Below are 24149 nucleotides of genomic sequence, written 5' to 3'. Positions count from 1 at the left end.
AAATGAATGTTAGATATTTTGTTGTCCTGTAGGAGCCCTAATGCTTTGTTAATTTTTTTAGTCTATTTTCTATCTGTTATTCACACTGAGTAAATTCTATTGATTTGATTTCACAGATTTTGTCTTTTCCACACTACTCTTAAGTCCATCCAGTGAGTTTTTTATTTTGGCTATTGCATTTTTCATTCTATAATTTCCATTTGATATTTTTACAAATTCTATTTCTTTTTTTTATATATAAGTTCTATTTATTTACTGAGGTTTTCTTTTTTTTCCCCAAGGGAATTTGTAATTACATGTTGGATGACTTTTATGGTGGCTGCTTCAAAATCTTTGTCCAATAGTTGCAGCATCTGCTTCGTCTCTGTGTTGACATTAGTTGATTGTCTTTTCTCATTCAGGCTGTGATGCTCCTCTTTCCTGGTATCACAAATGAGTTGTAGTCGTATATAAAGTAGTTGTATTCTGGACCTTTCACATATTATATTAGGGGATTCTTGATCCTATTTAAATATTTCTATTTAAATGGAATATTTAGTGAGATGAAGTATAAAAGCCTTGTAGTTCCTGGCTCATAGCAATGCAAGTCATCCTGCTTGCATTTAGCACGTAGGTTGTGTCCTACTTTTGTGAACTATAGTTCGAATGACAATTTAGTTTTCTGAGCTTTTGCAATGCTATCCTGGACTGCTTTGTTCTCCTGATTCAGCTTGAGCTTCCACTGAATCCCTGCTGATGCCACCTGTAGGCCAGAAAAGTGCTTTCCTAGACCACCTGATGGCATTAGGTGAAGGCGAGAGCTACCAGACCTGTGGAATGGAGACCATTTTCTCTGGCTCATTCTACAGTCACAGAGTATAGGAGCTCTGCTGGTGCCACCACTGGGTAGTGGGCCAGGAACCACCAAGAGCCATCAGATCTGAATGGCTATCTGCTACTAGTGAGGGCTAGGGCACCCCAGGTCTGCTGGTGCAGGCAGAGCTGTGCCTGGTGTGGGTCACAAAAGGGTCACCAGCTCCATCTCTGCCACCACTGGATATGGATCTCCCTGCTCAGTCCTTGATGGGCTTCCCCTTTCCTGGTCCTTTGGTCAGAGAGAACAAACATTTTTTGTTTTGTTTTATTTTTCATTGTTTGACTCTGCCTGATGACTGTTTCAGGTTTAGGCCTCTTGGGAACAGAGCGGGCAGGAAAGGAAGAGAGAATCTGAAGCATACTCCATGCTCAGCATGGAGTCTGACAGGGGGCTCAATCTCAGGACAGGGAGATCATGACCTAAGCTGAAACTAAGAGTCAGACGCCCAACCGACTGCACCACCTAGGTGCCCCAAGTATAGTTTTTTTAAAGACCAAGAAAAGGGGGTACATTTAACACCTAAAATTGTTAAAGGACTAATCTCAGAATAAAGATAAATCTTTTACATTTAATAAATTTAACTTCTTGAAAAGTTCACCATACTGTTTTCATTTTTCTCATTTCTCCTTGGACCTGTGAAAGTTGCATTACCTGCTCACACCTGTCAGCAACACAGCATATGGGGATCAATGTCACTGTCATCCCATTTGACTTGGAAGCAACAGTACAGTGGAGAAGACCTGGCATAATTTTGGCATCCAAAATTGTGGGTTCAAATCCTGAATCCCCTACCTGCCAGGTGAGTGACCTCAGCATGTCATCAGTGGAGTAGTGGAAAAGGTGTCCATAGATCTAGAAATCCAAACTCTACCACTTGTAGCTGAGTAAACTTAAACAAGTTATCAAACTTCTCAGTGGCTGTTGTGTCATCGCTAACATGGGAATAGAGTAAGAGCCAAGAAGGAGCAAATGGGAAAATCTCTATAACACACCTATCACGGTGTTTGACATGAGGCATAAGAAATACTCAATAGTTGATTGCTCTTTCTCCAGGGATGCATACACACATATGGATATCAATCCTTACTTCTTAGGGGGGTTGTGAGGATTTAGTGAGATGAAGTATAAAAGCCCTGTAGTTCCTGGCTCATAACAAGTACTCACTGAGTTCTCTTTCCCTACACCTTACGTCAGTTTCCAAGTCTGTCAACTAGGGCTAGTTAGGCCTACCACACAGAGTTGATGCAAGAATTAGATGAAACAATATGCATGAAAGTGCTTTGTAATCTGGGGCATTCTTTCCAAATGTGAGTTGCTGTTACAGTGATGGGCCCTGCCCATGTTTATATATTTGCCCAGGCTTCACAGAGTACCCAATGAATTACAATGATAAATAGTCATCTCATGGAGCAGATTAGCCCAAGCTTAGGACTAAAGCTGAAGGCAGAAAGAAGTAGGTCTGGGAACCAGAAAACAAAATTAATAGATATTTAAATGCAACCCACAGTATTTGGCCTGCCCTAGATCCTCACGCATTGTCTCATTGTAAGAAATGTTTGTGAGAAGCCACAGATCTTTGCAGGCTGATAGAGTCAGAAAGGAAAAGAGCATGCTCAAAATCAAACACTCTGCTGTCAGTCCTCTGAGTCTGTTGTGAAGCAGACACTCCTCGCCCAACAATGTTGGGGTTTGGCCCACACTCTCTGGGAACTACACCAACTCTTTGAGATATGTCAGGACAGCTGTCCTCATTAAAAGGACCTGGAATGTGACTTCCCAAAGGTCTGATCATGCTGGCTCTTGTCTTTCTCCCCAAAGTAGCCTTTGAGAAGGCACAAGAGGGGCAGAAGAAAAGCAGTAAAGAAAAATCAGCAAAGATGATGAGAAGAACAGCGGAAGCAAAGAGCAGGAAATTCAAGACTTGTGTATTCAGAAGATACCCAGTCATGTTGGGACAGCTTGGTGGGTAGAGGCTGGAAGGAGGGAGACATCTTACGTGTTACTTAAGCAACAAGTCAGGGAGCCACTTCTGGCTTCAAGGTAGAGAAAGGACTGTCATTTTCTACTGACCCCAGCCTCTAGCATTAGCTGGCTAGATGTATGGCGACATTGTCTTTGCAATTATTGCTTGTTGGTTCTCATAAATAGCTAACCCATTTCAATTGCGTACCTACCATGCACCTGGTTTTTATGGTAGACACAGTTGGAGGAGAAGGGTGAAGGAGAAATTCAAGTCCTTACCTTCAAACACTTATAATGTGCCAGGGGAAGTGGCCTTAGCTGGGAAAAGGCCAACAATCTTATCAGTAGTCTTTGCCCAGTGCAAATACATACAAACAGAGGCATTTCCTGCTGATGGCTTGGGGGTGACTTGTGGTAGGAAAGGACAGAGAAGGGTGTCCTAGAAGAGAGGGTGGCACAATCAGAGGCCATGAGACAGAAATGCTCGAGGTGTGCTCTGGAGATAGTGGGTAGACCAATTTTCATGAAGTGGAGGCTTCATCTTGAAAAAATTCATGAGATATGGGAAAAGTGGATGGGACGCAATCTTAAATGTCAAACTAAGGATTTGGGATTGTATGCCGTTGGCAGGAAAGAGCGCTGAAGGGGTGGGGGTGGAGGATCGTAAGCTCAGGACACAATTCTAGGAAGATGCCTCTTCAGTACAGACTATAAGGATGGAGGCTGAAGAAAGAGAGACTGTATAAGCAATCACTGCAGTTATTTTAAGACAATAGCCTGAAACAACATGATGCCAGAAAGGGTAGGTTGGATACCAAAAATACAGTGAAAGAAGAAATGCCAGGACTTGGCAATTAGACATAAGGATAAGAGCAGAGGAGGATGCAGCAGGTTTTAGAATGGGGTGACCAGAAGTTGAAGGGAGATGATTGGACAGAAGTAGTAAAATCAACTGGGCAAACCAGGAAAACGAGTGTGTAGGGGCTCTGGAGCTCAAATAGCAGATCTGCCCCTTCCCACCTGTGGATCATGGGACAAGAATTTGTTCTTCCTGTTGCTTTATTTGCTTTTACATAAAACATATGTCAAAACACACACCTCAGAGAGACGGTATGATGATTTCGTGAGAGAATAAATATAAACTATCTGGCAGAGTGGTGGGTCCATTATAGATGCTCACTAACTAGGTTTTCCTGCTGCCCTCTTTTCCCTTCACCAGCTCCAAGAAGTAGCAGGTGCCACATCCTCATCTGTAATTTCTCTCAGCTCCTAGAGGGTTCTGAGTAATGGAAGAGGGCTGAGCAGTTCCGGTGACCTGAACTCTGTAAAGTGAACTAGACAAGTGGGGAAACTATCGTTCATCTTTTGGGTCAGAGTTAAATGATACCTTGTTCACCTCCCCTTGTTCTATAAAACAAGAAAAATCCAGCCACACATGTTTCATCCTTGAAGCTTAGACCAAGGGGGAGGGCAGAAATTTGGGGCTAATAGGCCCTGGACTGTCTAAGAGCAGAAGCTAACAGAAAGAAAAGTCCTCCAGATTTGTAACTAAAAAGTTAAAAAAAAAAGTAATGTTGCAAGTCTTTCAGATCTCACAGATCATGAGGGGAGATAGACAAATCTGGACTTGAAATCCAAGGCATACATAGGAGCTGTCAGGCAGGTGAGGACAAGGCAAACTCCAAAGAGATAAAACCGAGAGGCCAGCCCCCAGGGACCACCTGACCCTCATTCCCTGGTGGAGAGGCTGACCCAGGTCAGGCGGAGTTGGACTAAGCAGGGGCCCAGGACAGCTTGGTCCACCACTTTCCTGTTCTAACAGAGGTGTGAGCATGAGAGCTGCCTGGGTGCTCCTTGCATGGAAGGAACTCAGTATGGGAGGAGGCAGAACCAGCCTGGTGGGGGAGGACAGCATTCTGCTGCCTGACTGTCCCAGCACTGGGTAGGGCAGCGTAGCGGGGTCATTGCCATGAATCCCCCCAGAGCTCCGGAGAGAAATCTGGCTGAAGGAGAAGGGAGGGCGTTGATAATGCCCAGATACAATGGGGAATATCAACCAAGGACCACATAGCTTTTCTATTTGCCCTCTCTGCTGATAGCCAACGGGAGGCACTAGCCCTACAGTCTGTAAAGCGACTGTGGTAGGTTCCCTGAGGGCATGGCTGCTCTGTGACTCTTAGAAGAGGAACAGAGGTGAATGTAGCACTCCAGGCCAGGCCCAGGATGAGCTGGCCAGCCGGCTTCTACAGCGTCAGTGCTGTGGCAGGGGCACGTTGGGGCCCTTTGTGCCAGGCACTCCTCTAAGTGGCCTACAGGTACAGTGTGGGATTTCATCCCCACCATCGCCCTAGATAGAGGTGCTACATTCTCCCCACTATGTAGATAAGGAAACTGAGGCACAGAGAGGTTATAAGCTTGCCCAAGGACACAGAACTAGAAAGTAGGGAAAGTTGGACTCAAATTCATGTAGAATCTTGGCTCCTTACTTCCCTACGAGATGCCCCCGCCCCAGGAAGCTCTCCCTGAGCCCCCTCCCTCCACTGGGCTGGGATCCCCTGCCTCTGTGCTTCCAGACACTTGTCACACTGAGCTGTGATAGCTTAACTGTCCCACGCTAGACTGTATGCTCCAGAAGGCAGAGACCACATCTGTCCTACTCACTCCTGTGTCCCCAGTGCTTAGAACAGTGTGGTGTTAACCAGGAAAATGCACCAATCTCCTCCTGGCTTTCCAGCTGCAGGAATGTAATTGACAAATGTCCCCCCTGGTCAAATCCACCACCAGCGTGTAACTGCGGTCCCCCCAGGCTGCCGTCAACGATGCCTGTGTATGGCAGGGATATTAAGGCAGTGCATTCTGAGAGGTGCAATACTTCCTGTTGACCTTTGACCTGTTGGCCAAACTCTCCTTAGGACTGCCCCATAGTCTAAGACCTTCTTTCCTCTTTCCTCTCCTAATATCTAATCCTGGTGTGGCATCTGTTTCGAGGAAGACCTGGGATGAATGCAAGTGGTAGGAGGAGTGGGGTGCTATCCTTCAGGGTTCTGTCCATGCATTAAGTAAGGAACTCTACGTGATGCTGTGATCCCGATAGATAGAAGCACAGGCCTGGGAACCAAGGGATGAAAATAAGAGTCACCCACTTATCATTGCTTCCAATAATTCACTGGGGGATTTTGTTCTTCCCATTCCCACACCTCTAGACTCTGCAGGATCCAAGGCCCTGGTCCCCAAAGGAGGCACCCTTCCAGAGCATTTCTGGGCTGCTGTGTCCATGTACCAGCAGGAAAGGAGTCCCCAGACTGGCACGGTTAATTGACCCTGGTCAGTTGGAAGAGAAAGGGTTGATTATGTAATGTGGAAAAGGAGGAAGATGCATGAAACCCATGTCATCCAATTACAACATAAGGTATAAAATGTGCAGAGATTGTGAAAAAAGGAGATTGGGATGGGAGGAGCAATCCATGGTTCTTCTCCAATGCCATGTCAGAACCACTGGCCAGACAGGGTGACTCTGTATTAGGGTCAGCTTTTCATTAAGTTTGCAGTAAATCTATTCTTGGAGAATAGCTAGGGTGTCTTATAATAAATGCCTGGCATACACATGATCAATAAATACTGATTGAATGAATGAGTGAATGCTTCAAGAAGAACGGTATGTTTTCCCCTTTCTAGTGGCTACCCAAGATGCTTAAAAACCAGCTGAGTTATTTATCAACATCCAATCATCTGAAATTTGTTGTTTCATGACAGGTTTGAGCTTGAGTTAATGATTGCTAGGGACTGCAGTCCCTTACTTTACACAAGAGGAAGAGTGTGGCAATCCCTGCACGTTCTTGAATGTTTTGCTGACTTTTTAGCTCATAATGCAGATAATAGGAAGTGTTTTTAATTTGCCAAACACAGAGCCCCATCAAGTCAAGTGAATTTCTTATATGCTTATAAATATATTAGAGTATGTTTGTTAAAAGCCTGGGCTTTGTACCTAATAGCTTAATTTGAGAGGTTCACAGGGACTCAGGGAATGCCCTTGGCTTCCCACTTTCTGGTTCCAGTTGCTCTGAGATGGAAGCTCTCTTGTTGCTGGATTCTTATAATTAGTACAGTAAGACTTCAGTGGGTGGGGTGGTCCGATAAAGAGACAGAGTTAACAAAGATCCAGAGGTACAAGGGCAAAAATCATGTTCAGAAAACTGCATCAATCCTATGGTTTAAACACAAGGCAAATGAAGGAGTTTAGCGAAAAATGAGGCGATAAAAGTCAGACTATAGAGTCGTGGTTGCTAAGCTAAGGAATTTAAATTTTCCCTCTGTAGGTATGCGTAGGCCATACATATTTTTGAGCAGAGGAGAACTCAGTCAGATAGACACTCAAGGAAGCTCTCTCTGCAGCAGAATGGGTGATGGAACAGAGAAAGGCAGAGCAGCCTGATTTTGCAAAAATCCGGAGGAGAGACAACACCTAAACTCAGACAGGGAAATGGAAATAGAAATGGAAATGGAAAGTGGGAAACGGTTCAAGGGATATTGATCAATCCAATCAGCAGGCTATGGTCTGGAGGTGGTGACATCACTGACTAAGGGAGAGAACAAATGAGACAACCTATGTTAAAACATGTGATTAAATCTCAACATGATGTGCATGTAACAGGCTATTGTCACTCTTATCCGATGCTCATCTTCTTCCCAGGACCTTCCTCTAAAGGGCCAAGTGGTTTCTACTCTTCATGTTTTGGTTTTGTTTTTGTTTTTCTATTTCACTTTCTTTGAGCAGAAAAGTTTGAGAGAACTGTGTCTTGTCTTTCACCCATCTAAGTATCCATGATTGCCAATCATCCAAAGAAAAAATAAGGTAGTATGATTTTATCATACACTTCAAATAATTTACTTTACGCACATTCCTATGCATTTTTCTACTCCTATTAGAGTTATTTTTGCACTAAATGAGCTATGATGATTCCCTTTGGTATGATATTCACCAAACTGTAAGAACTTCATGGAAGGTGTTGTTTCTTACCTTCCCTATATGGCCAGCTGTGCCTGGCAAATTGCTGGCTCATGGGAAAAACTAAACAAATATCAAATTAATTGATAAGTTGATTCTGCCAAAAATCCTTATCCCCTCTTGACCTTTGCAAAAATTCATCTTAACATTAGTGCTCTAAAAATGTCCATTTGCATTGGGCAAATAATCTTAGAGATAGTCACAGGAGGAAGAAAACAAGAGGCAGTAAACAGGTTGACCCTGTTTGTTTAGATATGGAAATGGCATGTGAACAACAGAACCTTAGAGAAAAAGAAAGAAAAAGAAGAAATGATGAATTGGAAGTAGACAGAATTCATTCTCTGGAGGAGTGGGAGCTGGAATAAAATCATGGAATTGCAAGATGAAAGAATATTCCAGATGGAAGGAGTTGTAGAGACCATCTCATCCAACACCTCATTTACAGGTAGGAAACTTGTAAAACTGGACCCAAGAAATTCTGGGTCTGGGTGCCAGGACGGATAAAGGAAACAGCTCAGATATCAGGAGACTAAAGAAAGATCAGTTTTAAGCTGATTTGGGTATTTTTAATACCCATGAATATCATTCTCATGTCTTCATACCTTGGCCTGAAATCCTTTCCTGATATTTCTCTTCCTGGCAAACTCTTCTTCATCCTCCCAGCCCCACGTCCAGTGCCAGCTCTTCTGTGCAGCTTTCTCCACCTCCCCAGGGTTGGTCACTCTTCTGGGCTCCCTGAGCATTTGTCCACACAACCATTCTACTCCTTATCATACATTATTGTAATTATAGTTTACATGAGAGCACCTCTGGGAAAGCCTCAGAGGCAGAACCTGTGTGTAGCATGGTATCTTTTCTATCTATCCTTGGTGTCTGGCACCAGGCCTGCTGGCTTCTCCATAAGTGTTGAACTAATGAATAAATGCATGAATGAATGAATGAATGAATGAGCCATTCAGAATTTGCTCTTTCATGAATAATAAGATATGGGAAGCGTATAAACTCATCTCATAGGGTAGAGCAGAAGTGAATAGCCCAATTCAGATTAAAGAGAAAAGGCTGGATTCTCTAATAATGTGATTCTCTAATTTGAATCTGTAATATGCCCACCTGTAGACCACATATGCTAGAAATATCTTTTAGTGAAAAAATACTGTCAATCTTAACAGTAATTATCCTATTTAAAATTGTTGCCTCAAATAAACTCCCTATCCCCCTTTTTTGTCTTCTCTTTTTTCTCCCTGTAACATTATCAACTTCAAACTTACTATCTACTCATTTATTGGGTTTATTGTTTATCCCCTCTTACTAGGCTGTAAGCAGGATGAGACCAGATATTTTTGTCTGTTTTGTTCATTACTGCATCCAGGACACCTAGAACCGTGGCCAGCACATAGCACTCAATACTTGTTGAGTCAGTGAATGATCAGATGAATACATAAAGACTGAAACTCTTTATCATGGTCCCCAAGTTCCCGTGTGTTATCTCTGGCCACCTCCCTCCCCATCTCCTCTTGTGTTTCTCCAGTGGTTCTCAACTGGGGCCAATTTTCCCCTCCAGACAATTGTCTGGAGACATTTCTGGTTGTCACAACTCAGGGTAAGGGGAGGATGCTACCAGCATCTAGTGGGTAGAGATCAGGATACTGCTAAACAAAAGTCCTGCAATTCACAGGACATCCCCCACCCCATCATAAAAGTATCCAGCTCAAGATGTCGACAGCGCCAAAACTGAGAAAGCCCCACTTGTAGTTGTAATTTCCTCTTAATCTATCTTTCTGCCCTTAACTGTGAGCCCCTGGAAAGCAGAGACTGTGATGACTCTCAGAATCCTATTAATTAGCACAGATCCTGGAAAATAGAAGGGGTTTAATAGAACCTTGTTAAATGAATGAATGAAGCCTGTGGGTGGTAAAGACATCACAAAACCTTCCTCCAGATGCCTGTATCCCAGATTATTCTCTCCCACCTCAAAGCTACAATACCTCCCACAATCTATATCACAAAATCTCTGCATGATGACTCCATACCCATATGTATTTTATAATTGTTCCCCTGATAATTTACCTACTAAGCTCTTAGAATGCTTTGTCATGGTTTCTTCTTGATTCTCTCCCTCACAAGAGGGTGTCACTGGCACAGGTAGAGACCTACTTAGCTGCTTGATTTGCATTGACTAACTCCAACCCGAAACCATCAGTAGAACTAGTGCAAGTTATTCTAGTTTAACCTAATCATGTGGAGAAACAGGTCAGGGAGCCTGGCTCTGGACGTCCACTGGGGGCCTGGCTGTCATGTCCACTGTGTGTGGCTATACTCATCAAGGCTGTGAAAGAGTGGACTCCCAGCCATAGGGAATCCCTTGGCCACCTCACTAGATCAGATGTGAAATACATCTTTCTCACACCAGCAACATCGGTTTGAATTATTTTGTTAAAATTCAATAAGAAAGGCTCAGATTGAGCTTCTGAATGTAGCATAGCCCCCAATTTTGCATGAAATAAAGGAAGCACTGTGCCCTATATTGGTGTTTACAAAATATTCATTATTATAATTAACAGAAATATTCATTATTTGCCTCTGAACCGAGCAAGTGAATTTTGCCAGCAACCAGATGCAAGCAGTTAATAAACACTGACTGAAGCACATACTCAATGGAAAACGCAATGCTAGGGGCTGGGGAGAATGCCACTCAATTGAATCAGGTTGTATTTTAAAGTCTAGCTGCTTTTCAAGATATTACATTTCCAGCAGCAACCTGTTTATTCCCTAAGCAACCCACATGCCTCTGTGACAAGATAAACAACTGGCTCTGTTATTACTCATAATGCAATCACCCCACTTGGCCATTGCCTCCTCGTTTCTCATAATATTCTAGGATAACCTCTGGGGATTAGATTCGTAAGTTACGTGGCCGGCTCTGTCAAAGTGTGGGTAAATGTTCTAACTCTTGGTAAATGGTCCAGCTTGCTAAAATCTCTGGTTAGGATTGCCTGATACTAATAAAAATTGTTACCATTTGCTAAACACTAACTCTGTGCCAAGCACCATGTAAGGACTTCGAAGATGTGACCTCATTTAATCTGATTCTACTGCTTAATAGCTATGCCCCCTTGAGCAATTTATTAAACTTCTCTGATCCTCAATGTCCTCAACTGTAAAATGGGCATAAAAATTATTACTTCATAGGGTCAATGTGAGTATTAAAAGAAATAATGAATGAGTGTATTCGGCACAGGCTCTGGACATGTTGTCAATTTCCTCATTCATTAACTATCACATAGGATGGAATGTAGGGGGTGTAGGTGGTGTTCCCTGGGAAAGAGACCAAGCGGCAGAGATCTGTAATAACACCACTGAACACAGGACCTTCCACAACACCCCTGAGGGCAGGAATAGGTAGAGGGGGAGGCTGAATTGTAACCTGAGCGGCACACCGCAGCAGCCACTATAATGGAGTCTGGCAGAAACCTAACGTTGAAGGAACATTAAATTTTCTGCTTTAAAAATCATTCTGGGGGGCGCCTGGGTGGCTCAGTCGTTAAGCGTCTGGCTTCAGCTCAGGGCATGATCCCAAGGTCCTGGGATCGAACCCCGCATCAGGCTCCCTGCTCCCCTGGGAGCCTGCTTCTTCCTCTTCCACTCCCCCTGCTTGTGTTCCCTCTCTCGCTGGCTGTCTCTCTCTCTGTCAAATAAATAAATAAAATCTTAAAATAAATAAATATCATGCTGGGGCACCTGGGTGGCTCAGTCAGTTAAGCATCTGACTTGCAATCTCAGCTCAGGTCTGGATCTTAGGGTCATGAGTTGAAGCCCCACATCGGGCTCCACACTGGGCATGGAACCTACTGAAAAAAAAATCATAATAAATGTTTATTAATCATATTTGAAAAGGCCTTATGGCAAGGGTTGGACTCTAATCCCTCAATATGTTAAAGTCATTGATTTTATTTACTGCTTGTTTTACATGCTTTTATAAATAACCTTTCTACACAAGGTACCTTCAGGCCAGAGGGAACTGAACTCTGTTTGATTGGACTGTTCTATGCGTCCTATTTTCTCCTGTTCTGTCACTTGGTGTCCTAGAAATTCCTCCTTGGGAAGCATTCATCCCTTCCTTTACAAACTGCCAAGCTGTTCTGCTAGGTGTTCTCTCTAATTTTGGAAATAGACATGTTCAAGAATGTCAGGAGGCTGGGTTTTGAGTAGAAAACATGCCCTGGCCTCAATTTGAGATGTCACCATACGGCCCTGGAGGGATCACATTCTTCCGTGGAGTAGCGACATTTAGGGGACTTTCCATTTGGCTCATCAAGGTGGCTGATGAATTATCAATTTATTACGAGGGGGAGTTTTACCGTTAGGGCTTAATTTTCTAAATAGGATTTGGAAGGAGCATAGAGGCTGAGGGGGGTCTTTGGCTATTCTGAAAGCAGTAACCGTGTTCCACTGGCTCTACAATTTGAATACATCGTGTCAAATTCCACAAGGGAAATACAATTAGGTTGTTGATAGAAAGGAGAAGTTAGTGATCACATGTGCTGGGGGCCAAGGAAAACTTTTTTTTTTTTTAAGAAATGGTGATATTTAAAATGGTTTTATTTAAAAAGGAGCATTTTATCAGGTAGAGATGGAAGAAGAGGGGAACTTATCTCTTCACGTATATGTTCACACACACACACACACACACACACACACACACACATATACACAAATACTCTCATATCCTTATGCATTCAACACGGATAGTTATTCAAATCCTAATTCTGTGCCATACAACCAAAGAGGACTACAGTTCAAATAAGGAAAGAGGAAGAAGGGAAAGAAGAAGGAGGAGGAGGGGGAGGAGGAGGGGGAAAAGTTAGGGAAGTATGTAGGGAGGAAAGGAGAAACACTGCTTCTGTTCTGCTCTGTCGGAGCTTTGCCTGCAGTGCATATGGCGTCTCAGACAGAGCAAGTGCCCTGGGGGCAAGAAGAGCCAGAAGAAGAAGAATACCACACATTCTTTGAGTGCCTCTCCTGTGCCAGGTACTCCAAGTGCTTTCCCTTCATTGACTTACTCCTCATAACAACCCTGTGTGGTAAACACTGGTGGTTTTCTCCTTGTATAAATAAGGAAACTGCCACAGAAAGCTTGAGCTAAGATTACACAGCTAGGAAGAGGCAGGACTGGGACTCTCCTCGGGCTGTTACCCTCTAGAATCCAAACACTTAGAACCACTTTCTATATTGCGTTGAAAAAAAAGGGGGGGAAAGGAGCCAAAGATGGGTCACAGAAAACATTTTATATATTTTAAAGATTTTATTTATTTATTTGACACAGAGAGAGAGAGAGAACATGCAGGGTAAGTGGGAGAGGGAGAAGCAGGTTCCCTGCCGCCCCCCCTTCCCGCCCTGCTGACCAGGGAGCCTGTTGCTGGGCGGGATCCCAGGACCCTGGGATCATGACCTGAGCCAAAGGCAGACGCTTAATGGACTGAGCCACCCAGGTGCCCCGCAACAAACTTTTTTTAAAAGGAAGAAAGGAAAAGACTCTTTTGTCCCTGTTTCAGCCCCTTGTCAGCACCAGGATTCGCCAGTTAGGAGGGAAGACCTTCGACCCACTGATCTGATACCATAAAATAAAAAAATTCTAGGAACACTGCAAATCGTAGCCTGTGCACCCCTAAGTTTTGTTAGGGAAATTCAAGCTGTCCAATCTCTGGAGAGCTTAGCCCAAGATAAAGTGGGCAAAATATCAGTGAGCCAGAGATTTACATAACTCACCTGAAATTTTCAAAATTTATATAACTCGCAATGATTTTGGTGGCTCCTAAAGAGTTTCCCTCGATGAAAGGAAAACAAGAGCACTTCTTCACAACCAGATCTGTCCATAAGTCCTTTCCCTTAATAAATCAAGTCATTGGGGTGGTAGGCAGCTTCTAAGATGGTCCCCAGTGATCCCTACCTTCTGGCATTCAGGCCCTTGTATGAGCCCCTCCCCTGGGATTTATTGACTCTCTTCTAGTGACTAGAATAAGACAGGAGTAATGAGATGTCACCTCCAAAATTAGTTTATACAAATACTGTGGCTTCTGTCTTGGGTGCTTCCCACTCTCCCTCTCACTTCCTCTTTGATTGCTCACTCTGGGGGAAGCCAGCTGCCATATTGTGAGGCAGCCCTTTAGAGACGCCATGTGAGTGAGCCTGGAAGTAGATCTTCTGAGGCATTCCAACAACCAGATGAATACACTTGGAAGCAGATGCTTTCCCAGTTGAGCTCATAGTTCCAGACAACAGTTTACCTACACCCTTATGAGAGACCTTGAGCCAGAGGTACCCAGCGAAATCACAACTGGATTCCTGACCCACAGAAATTGTAAGACAATTATGTTTGTAGCTTTAAGCTGCTAATTTGGGGGATAATTTGTTATGCAGCAATTGATAGCTAGTATATTACTCAAATTGGGAGGAATCTGGGTTAAGAATAAAAACTGACCATTACATTGGATTAACCATACAATAAAACTGCCCTTGGTAACCCTTTCTAAGAATTCTTGACAATAGGTTGTAAGTCAGGCATATTCCAGAAGATGCCTGGTCCCAACAAATATTCCTAATCCTATAACCAGATATTACTTCATTTGATCTTCAAATTAATAATAAACCCTAAAGTAGACACAGATTCCTATCCCTTTGTATGCATTTAATTAAGTAACTAAGACCCGGACAAACGAAGTGTATCACCTAAGATCATAGCTAATCAGCATTTCCCCATATATCCTGTCGCTTTCCCCATTATAGCCACACTGGCCTTCTAGTCCCTCCAAATGGCTGTGCTATCTCCTATACCAGGTCAGTCAAGAAAAGCAGATCTGGGTCTGAAGACTGAAAAAGCTGACGAATCAGTCTTGGTTTTTTTTTTTTTTTTTTTTGGATGGTTTAATTTTGGTTTACTACTGGTTGAACAAATGGCAGTGTGAAGGATATATACGAGATAAAGGTAGAGGAGAATAGATATTGCTACCCATTGCCTTCTAATTCCTCATAGGAGGCAAAGCAGTCAGCTTGTCAATTTAGCCACTCACAGTGGAGAACATGCTAAGTTGGTGCTGCTCAGAGTTGAGGCTCATGCATATGGTATTTACCGTTTGGCTAGGGAAGTAGTACCACATTAGCACATGTGATCCGGTTATCATACAACACATTTTTTGCTGTACATCAATTACCTGCGTTCTTATTCTATTTTTTTCTGTGTTGTCAGGCATTCCACACCTTTCACCAAAAGATCTTTGTATTCTTTCTTATTTCTTTCCAGAATATTCTTTCCTCTTCTCTTTAGTCAGGCAGATTCTACTACTCACTTCTTTTTCTTTAAGATTTTATTTATTTGAGAGAGAAAGAGAGAGAGCACAAGCAGGGGGCGGGGCAGAGGGAGAGGGAAAAGCAGACTCTCCGCTGAGCAGGGAGCCCAAGGACATAGGGCTCGATCTCAGGACCTCAGGATCCAAAGGCAGACACTTAACCAACTGAGCCACCCATTTCTGACCTCATTTCTGACCTCTACTACTCATTTCTGACCTCTCCATTCCCAAGAAATGTTCTTATAGAATCAGTTACCACCACCACCACCCCATCACAGCATTGTCAACTTTTACAACGGCCTGTGTGGTATTTGATTATTGTCAGTCTTCCCCACTAAACTGCGAACTTCTTAAAGGCAGGAATCAATCATGGTTTTGTTCATATTGCATGCCTAGCCTCCGTATAGCGCCAACACATGGCAGCTCTCAAGTAAGATTTCTTGAATAAATACATCTGGAAGATAGAGCGTTCCCTCAGTCTTCTCCTTCTGTGAATTCATTACACATAAAAATCTATTTTAAAGTCAAATCTCATCATGTCCCTTCTTTGCTGAAGAGCCCTCAGTGATCCCCTGTCCCTCAATGAGGAAGCTTAAACTGTGAGACACAGCCTGTAAATAGGATATCCAATTTTACCTGTTTGTGTCTGTGGTTCTAGTGTAATTATTAAAAGTGTCCTCCTTCCAACCTCAAAACTGTCCCAGTTGGGATGATACCGGTTATGGTCACCACATGTAAATGACCTCCAATATCCGGCCAATTACTGACTTCTCGAATCTCTTTGTGCTTCACAATTTATGCATCAGCAACACCAAACAGCTTATGAGTCTCTGTCAAGCCACTGTGAGGTTTCTCACCTCCGTGTGTTTGCTGGCACAGCTCCCACAACTCCCTCTGGCCAGAATTCACTCCCTTCCTCTCTGACTGATCCTGTAAGATTCAGCTCATTTCCTAACTGCCAGAGAAAGCCTTCTCTGACCCAAAGACTTCATCCTACCCCTAAGACCAAGGTAGGGTTCTGTCTCCCTGGGTCCTACGGGCCCTCTAATCCTCTCTGCATTATTCCATCATTGTGTTTCCACACTGAATTATAAGTGCTGGCACATGCGTCATTAACCCCCATCTCCATACACACACACACACACACACACACACGCACGCACGCGTGCACCCCCTTCACAGGGACAGCTCATTACTCATCTTTGTGTATCCACTGCCTGCCACATAGTCAATTCACAATGACTACTTGAACAAATAAATGTTTTTGAAGATCTTATTTATTTAACGCATGAAATTTAGCAACTCGTCCATTTATTTTCCTCACTTTACTAACCCAAATCATTTTTGATTTCTCATCTGAATTTCTACTCAGCATGAGCAAACCAGTGATACCCTCACTGCGCTAATGCAATTACAGCCAAAACAAAGAAGCTTGAGGTTTAAATGATCTTATATTTCTTTCCTTATGTTAGATTTTTTAAAATAACGAAAGTAGCCCTCATACTTCCAGGATTATTGCACACTTGATCTAGTCCAACTACTTCTTTTGTTTCTCCCTTCATGAGAAAACTTGGGTTCCAACCCTAAACTTCCCCTTTCCCCTTCTCTCCTCCCCCCACCCATCTTTCTGCTCCCCCCCCTTCCCCTGCCTTCTGTTCCCCTCTCCCCATCCTGAGGTCTGTGTTTCATCAGAAAAGCACATGGGGCACAATAGGATTCAAATCATTTTTTTTCTTAGTGTTTGAAACCTTTATTATAAATCTAATTTGGATGCTGACTGCCTTGCCAGGCTTGCCAAAATATGCCTTCTCAGAGGCATTATTTGTTAAATTCTTAAGCCTGAATATCATTGTCCTAGGATGAGACATCTAACATCCAACAAACAACACTTCTGCTGAACGTGTGAAATAAAGTCCTATTGCTAAGAAGGAGAAGTTTCCAGGAAACAGCTCTAGACTTTGACACAAACCCTGGTTTGCATCTGGCCCTGTCACTTCCTAGATGTGCTCACTTGGGCTGTACGTGTATCTGGTCAGGCCCCTGGCTTGGTCTGTAAACTAGGGTGAAAAGACCTGCGTCACAGGGCTGTGGGGAGCATACAATGGGAAGCTGTGTACCAGCATTTCTTTAAATAATGCCTTATAAAGGGGAGCATTTTCATGGAGCCTGAAGTACTAATGTAAACTGTTTTTATTATAATGTTGCTTAAATATAAACAAAAATAATGCTGGGTATAAATTCCTGAAGCTTAGAAAATTAGAAACCAAAATAAATTTATAAATAAAATCCAAGCCAAAGAAATTAAATACAGACGAATTTACACATTGTGAGTCAAACTATAAACCCAAACCAATAAAATGATTGAACATAATTTCATGGGATTGCTGATGTTGCATACCAATTGTATACCTTCTGTCTTAACATAAATATTATAATCCCGCTCCCTTCCTTTTGTAAGCTCTCTGAGCTTGCACATATTCAACGGTCAACTACAGACAATTAGACCATCAGAAGTCTAATAAAAAGGGGAAATGAAAGACAACACGCTTTACCACAAGGGATTGTTCAAGGCCTCAGGTCAGGACTCCAGGGGAAATGCACGGACGGGGCATTCAGACTCACTAAGTTTTGTGGTAGGATTTTCCCCCTAAAAGATATGTTGTGACATTTAAGTCTTGGACTACAGAGTAAGACCTGGGTTTGAAGTCTGTCATTGTCACTACTAGCTGCTCGATCCACTTACCCCTTCTCAGCCTCAATTTCTCTATCAAAAAAATGAAGGAAAATAAATTCTACCCTATAGGATTATTATGAGGACTGCCTCAGATATTGTATGTGAGATCCTCAATAAGTTGTATTTTTTTAATAATAGTTTTTTATTATGTTGTGTTAGTCACCATACAGTACATCCTTAGTTTTTGATGTAATGTTCCATGATTCATTATTTGCGTATAACACCCAGTGCTCCATGCAATACATGCCCTCCTTAATACCCATCACCAGCCTATCCCAATCCCCCACCCCCCTCCCCTCTGAAGCCCTAAGTTTGTTTCCCAGAGTCCACAGTCTCTCATGGTTCATCCCCCCTTCTGTTTACACCCCCCTTCATTCTTCCCTTCCTTCTCCTACTGATCTTCCCATTTCTTACGTTTCATAAATGAGTGAAACCATATGATAATTGTTTTTCTCTGCTTGACTTATTTCACTTAGCATTATCCCCTCCAGTCCTGTCCATGTTGCTGCAAATGTTGGGTAATCGTTCTTTCTAATGGCTGAGTAATATTCCATTGTATATATGGACCACATCTTCTTAATCCAGTCATCTGTTGAAGGACATCTCAGCTCCTTCCACAATTTAGCTATTGTGGGCAATGCTGCTATGAACATTGGGGTGCATATGGCCCTTCTCTTCACTATGTCTGTCTGTATTATTTTTTTAAAAAAAAGATTCTATTTATTTATTTATCAGAGAGAGAGAGCACAAGTAAGCAGAGGGGTAGACAGAAGGAGAGGGAAAACAGACTCCCAGCTGAGCAGACAGCCCAATATGGAGCTTGATCTCAGGACCCTGAGATCATGACCTGAGCCAAAGGCAGACGCTTAACCAACTAAGGCTCCCGAGTGCCCCAATAAGTTGTATTATTATCATGTAAAACTGGGAAATGCTCAGTGGACAGACATGGAAAAGCAGTAGACTGCCCTCTGCCAAGAAGTTGTCACCATAGGCTGCATGCTCGGGAGAAACTTCCTCCTGGCAGGGGCTGCTGGGGGAGAGGCAGAATGCAGTACCATGAATATGAGCTCGTGGGGAAAATGTGGGTCTATGAATCTCAGATGTTTGTTGAAGGACATAAAAGTAGGGAAAAAAACTAAATAAATATTAAATATTCTGTTTTTGCTGTTGTAATATGTGGAGATTAAACCTCTCAGGGGACAGTTCTTTCTCTGATCAGGGGAAACTGATCCAGAGAGCCTGTTAGTCTTTTATGAAAAAGCAAAATGATGTTCTGCTAATGGAGCTGTTTAGAGAGGCTGAGGATCCCAAGAGTTAATAACACCGGTGTGGGACAGGAAAAGATACAGATTGAAGAAACTCTGCTACTTGAATTTCAGGAAGAACAGGGTTTTCACTGAGAAGAAAAGACGAAGTTCTGGCTCTGTGTCCCATCCAGACAGGAAGGCTCGGGGAGGCTAGTGGGGAGGGCTGAGGATCAGAAGCTGATGGACCGTCAGGTGTGGCTGTGGAAGACTCTGGGATCAAGCAGAGCCACCTGGGACCAGGTGACAAGACACGGCATGGAATTAGGGAAAAGATCATTTGCCCTGTTTCTCATGGAACCCAGTGCCACACGTCTCCCCTGAAAATGGAGAGCTTTGGAGGACCCTGGAGAGCTTCATCTGGTAAAGGCAACATCATACTTATGATGGTACCTTTGCCTTGGCAGCAGGGAGGCTTAGCACCTGGTGGAGAAGAGCAAAGGAGAGACGGAGCTTTGAGGCAGAAAGGCAGATGTCTTCTGGCAGTTGAAAGGACAGACCACACTGAGGGCCACATGAATGTCTGTGAGGAACCCGGGAGAAGGTTTGGAGTTCTGGTGTTACGGGGGTGAGAAGTCAGCCATTATAATTTAGGCATTTGAAGTCAACTTGACAACTAACTCATTCACAATAGGAATAAAAGCTAAATAATCCACAAATCAGCTTAATGATAAAGATACAGGACCAATACTAAAGAACACTGTGAAATCTTATTGGAGTATATTAAACAAATGAAATTTATACCATGTTCCCAGTACAAATACATATTTATCTTTACCATATCAATCATTTCAAAAGTAAAGCAAATCCAATCAGAATCTAATTTTTGGCAACTGCATAAAACAAGCTTAAATTTCTAATAGAAGAATAAATGTCTGAGACTAGCAAAATATATACGTAGATTTCATATATATACAAAAAAAATCAGGAGGGTAAACTCACCTTACCAGATATTTTATAAAGCTAATATATTAAAAATACTATGGTATTGGCTCAGACTAGTAAAAGAGCATAAAGAGTTCAGAAAATAAATCTAAGTATAAATGGAAACAATATATAACAAAGGAAGCATATTAACTCAGTTGGGAAAAGGAGGGTTTAATTAATACTGCTGACGTCATTGGCTATCTATGTAGAAGAAAATAAAGATAGTGGCGCCTGGGTGGCTCAGTCGTTAAGCGTCTGCCTTCGGCTCAGCGTGTGATCCCGGAGTTCTGGGATCGAGCCCCACATCAGGTTCCTCCACTGGTAGCCTGCTTCTTCCTCTCCCACTCCCCCTGTGTTCCCTCTCTTGCTGGCTGTCTCTCTCTCTGTCAAATAAATAAATAAAATCTCAAAAAAAAAAGAAGAAAATAAAGATAGCTTCTTAGCTCTTCCCATACACAAAATATTCCAAATGGATTTACAATTTAGTTGAAAAATCATATATTCAAAGATAAGTTAGGAGATTACTTACTCCTATGTTCAGGTGGAAAGTGGAAAGACTTCCCCAAGTAACACAGAAGACCCAGGAGCCATAAGAGAAAACACCAACATATTTGACTGCATTTTTTAATTGATAGAAGATTAAATAAACAAAATCAAAATACCAATGATGGCCTGGGGAAGTTTTTATAATATATGTGGTAGACACAGGGGTTATCTCCCTAATGTACAAACAGCTCTTTTAATTTGTAAGAAAAGAGAAACCAATACAGTATAAAAATAGGCAAAGGATAAGAGAATTCACAGCAGAAGAAATTAAAAAGTCCATGAATAGATGATCAACCTCACTTGTAATCAAGAGAATATAGTGGGTTAAGCATCTGCCTTCTGCTCAGGTCATGAGCCGAGGGTTTTGGAATCAAGTCCCACATCAGGATCCTTGCTCAGCGGGGAACATGTTTCTCCCTCTGCCTGCCACTCCCCCTGCTTGTGCTCTCTCTCTCTGGCAAATAAATAAATAAAATCTTTTAAAAAAGAAAATATACAGTAAATTGAAAGAAGAGATATAATTTCTGCCTATCAAATTGGCAGAAATGAAAAAAGAGAAAATCCAGAATTGGCAAAAATTGAGGTAAGTTTTCACTGTCATATATTCTGGGGAGGCTTGAATTGTTACAACCTTTTAGGAAAATAAACTAGAACTATCTATTAAATTAAAAAAATACACAAGCCCAATAATTAACTTCTGAAATCCAACCCATAAGAATAAAATTGCCAGCGCATAAATATTTATGTCAAGGAGGTCTATTGCCAGTGTGGTTTATTGTTAAATGTTCATTGATAGGTAAATATTTCATTAAACTATGGAATGCTCTTAATATGAAATATTATGCAGCTATTGAGAAATGAAATGGTCGATATCTATTGATCTGGAGAGAAGTCTATTATGTCTTATTAAGAAAAGTAAACCACAGGGTACTAAGTGTAGTATGGTTCCACTTTTGTAAAAACAACATCCCCCTTGTCATATATGTGTATGCATGTTTGTATCAACAGAAGGGTGTGGAAGGTGAAGATAGTAAAAAAAGTAGTGGTTTACAGGGTTGCGGGGAAGGGGGATGGCTAGGTGGAGCACAGAGAATTTTTAGGGCAGTCAAACTACTCTGTTTGATACTTTAATGGTGGAAACACATCATCACACATTTGTCCAAACCCACAGAATGTATAACACCCGGAGTGAACCCTAATGGAACCTACTGACTTTGGGTGACAACATGTCAATGCAGGCTCATCAGTTGTAACAAAGGTGTCACTCTGGGGGGAACATTGGTTGTGGGGGAGGCTATGCCTGTGTGGGGGCACGGGCATCTGGGAAATCTCTGTACCTTCCTCTTAATTTTGCTGTGAACCTAGAAGAGCTCTAAAAAAGTCCTTTTAAAAAAAATACATGTGGAAGATATCACCTTTTATGGTGGGAAATGAAGGAAACGTCGAGGAGGGCAGAAGCTGTTAACTTCCATTATGTACTTCTGTCATGTCTTATTGAGGAGAATGTTCATGTACTTCTTTATTTAAACATATTAATAAATGGGACGCCTGGGTGGCTCAGTCGGTTAAGCGTCTGCCTTGGGCTCAGGTCATGATCCCGGGGTCAGGGGGAAGCCTGCTTCTCCCTCTCCTCCTGCCCCTTCCCGCTGCTGTGCTCTCTCTGTCTCACTCTCAAATAAATAAATAAAATTTTTTTAAAAAATAAATATATTAATGAAGAAGACAGTGTTGTCAAAGAGAACATGACCTCTTAGGCCACTGGGGCCTGGGCTGTGAGTCAGGTACCACGGTTCCTAGAGAGCAGTTGCGAGGCCTGGCCTGGAGGGGAAGAAAGGAAAGGGATCAGGGTGTCAGTCCTCCCCCACGATGCACTTCTGTGGAGGCTGTGCTCTCTGCCGCTGGGCTGCTTCATGACCTGCTGCCTCTCATTATCCTCCCTTCTCTTGTCATTTCTAGGTTTTGTGGACCGCCTCCTAGGTGGTCTAATTTAGGCCATATGCACACACTCGGGGATGTGTCAGTTGCTAGTACATAATGTTTTCACTTTTAGAGCCCGTCACAGTCTTCATCCGAATAGTAGTCCAGGCAAATGGAAAAGTGAGTGTGTTTGCACCCATGGCTTTCATCCAGACTCTCCCGCCCAGGAGCGAGCCAGTGTCTGGGGAACTTGGCCAGGATGGACTCTGGCAAGATCATGGCCATGTCTCCTCCACCACAGCCAAACCTTTCCAGGCCTGAGGTAAATTTACACAGAATAAAGTTTAAATGAGGAAAATGCTTTTGGGGTGATGCTTCACATTACTTTCTTTGTCTCCAACAGTAAAACAAAGCCGTAGGGGTACAGACCCGGGGACAGCATCTTCCCATTGAAATAAAGAAGAAGCATCTTGATTTTATTACTGTTCCCAAATGTTCTAGAAACCTAGCTGGGGCCTTAGAGACAATGCAGAAATAGTCTTGTTGTTAAAGATCTATTTAAGTTAATTTGGTTGCTGTCAGGGTTTAACCTCTTGAGTTTTCAGAAAGGTAGGTGTGGGAGTCAGGGAGCTCGACAAGGAAGGTACCTGGCTTGTCCCCTCTTCAGATCTAAGAAAGGAAGCACATCCTTCTTAATATCCCATTTCTTAGTGTCACCGCGCATCAGGTCAGAAGGCTGCGTGTGCTTCCGAGTGTTCCTGCGGTGATTTCAATGTCTTCTCTGTCCTGACAGTGGAGGGTGGGGAGGGTTAATTGGCCACCCTGTTGTCTCATTGCAGACCTGAGCTGAGTACGGACTACTTTCCTGTCCATGAATCTACAGAACTTGTTTCACAGAAAAATATATTTACTCAAGGAAGAGGGAATGTTTTTTAAAATGCGGGGACCAAATCGTTGAGACTTCGCTAGAGATCACCGATCATCAGTGGCTTAATGAGACCCAGAATCCTGAACGTGTCCTGAATTAGCTGCTTCTTCCTGCTTAGAATCCTCTCTCTGACTCTGCCAGGGGAACAGGGTAGAGCATTCTGGGCGGAGAGAACACTGTACACATACAAATAAGGCCCAAAGCAGCATAGACGTTTGGGGAGCTTTGAGAGTTTGAGACAAGTGCGCCAAGGGCACAAAGGGTAACAGGGAGTGGTTGGGGAGGAGGTGGGCAATCTGCCTTGTACACTGGTGACAGCATTTGGACTTGGTATTATTCCTCAGGACTCTTCCAGTGGCAAGTTACAGACCTGAGACAAATTAAGTCAAATCATAATAACAACGACAACACGAAAAGTTTACCCATACCGAACACTTAAACTGTATCCCAGGCAACGGCCTACATTCTCTGTGTACGTTAACTCATTTAAACTTCATTATAACACTATGAACTCGGTGTTATTATTATGTCCATTTTGGAGATGAGGAAACTGAATACAGAAAGGTTCAATAATTTACCCAAAGTCACAGCACAGTAATGGCAACACTGGGATTCTGACACAGGAAA

Source organism: Ursus arctos, unplaced genomic scaffold (assembly GCF_023065955.2).
Source record: "Ursus arctos isolate Adak ecotype North America unplaced genomic scaffold, UrsArc2.0 scaffold_22, whole genome shotgun sequence".
Taxonomy (NCBI): domain Eukaryota; kingdom Metazoa; phylum Chordata; class Mammalia; order Carnivora; family Ursidae; genus Ursus; species Ursus arctos.
The sequence above is the reverse complement of the archived record's forward strand: the minus strand, read 5'-3'. Positions refer to the sequence as shown.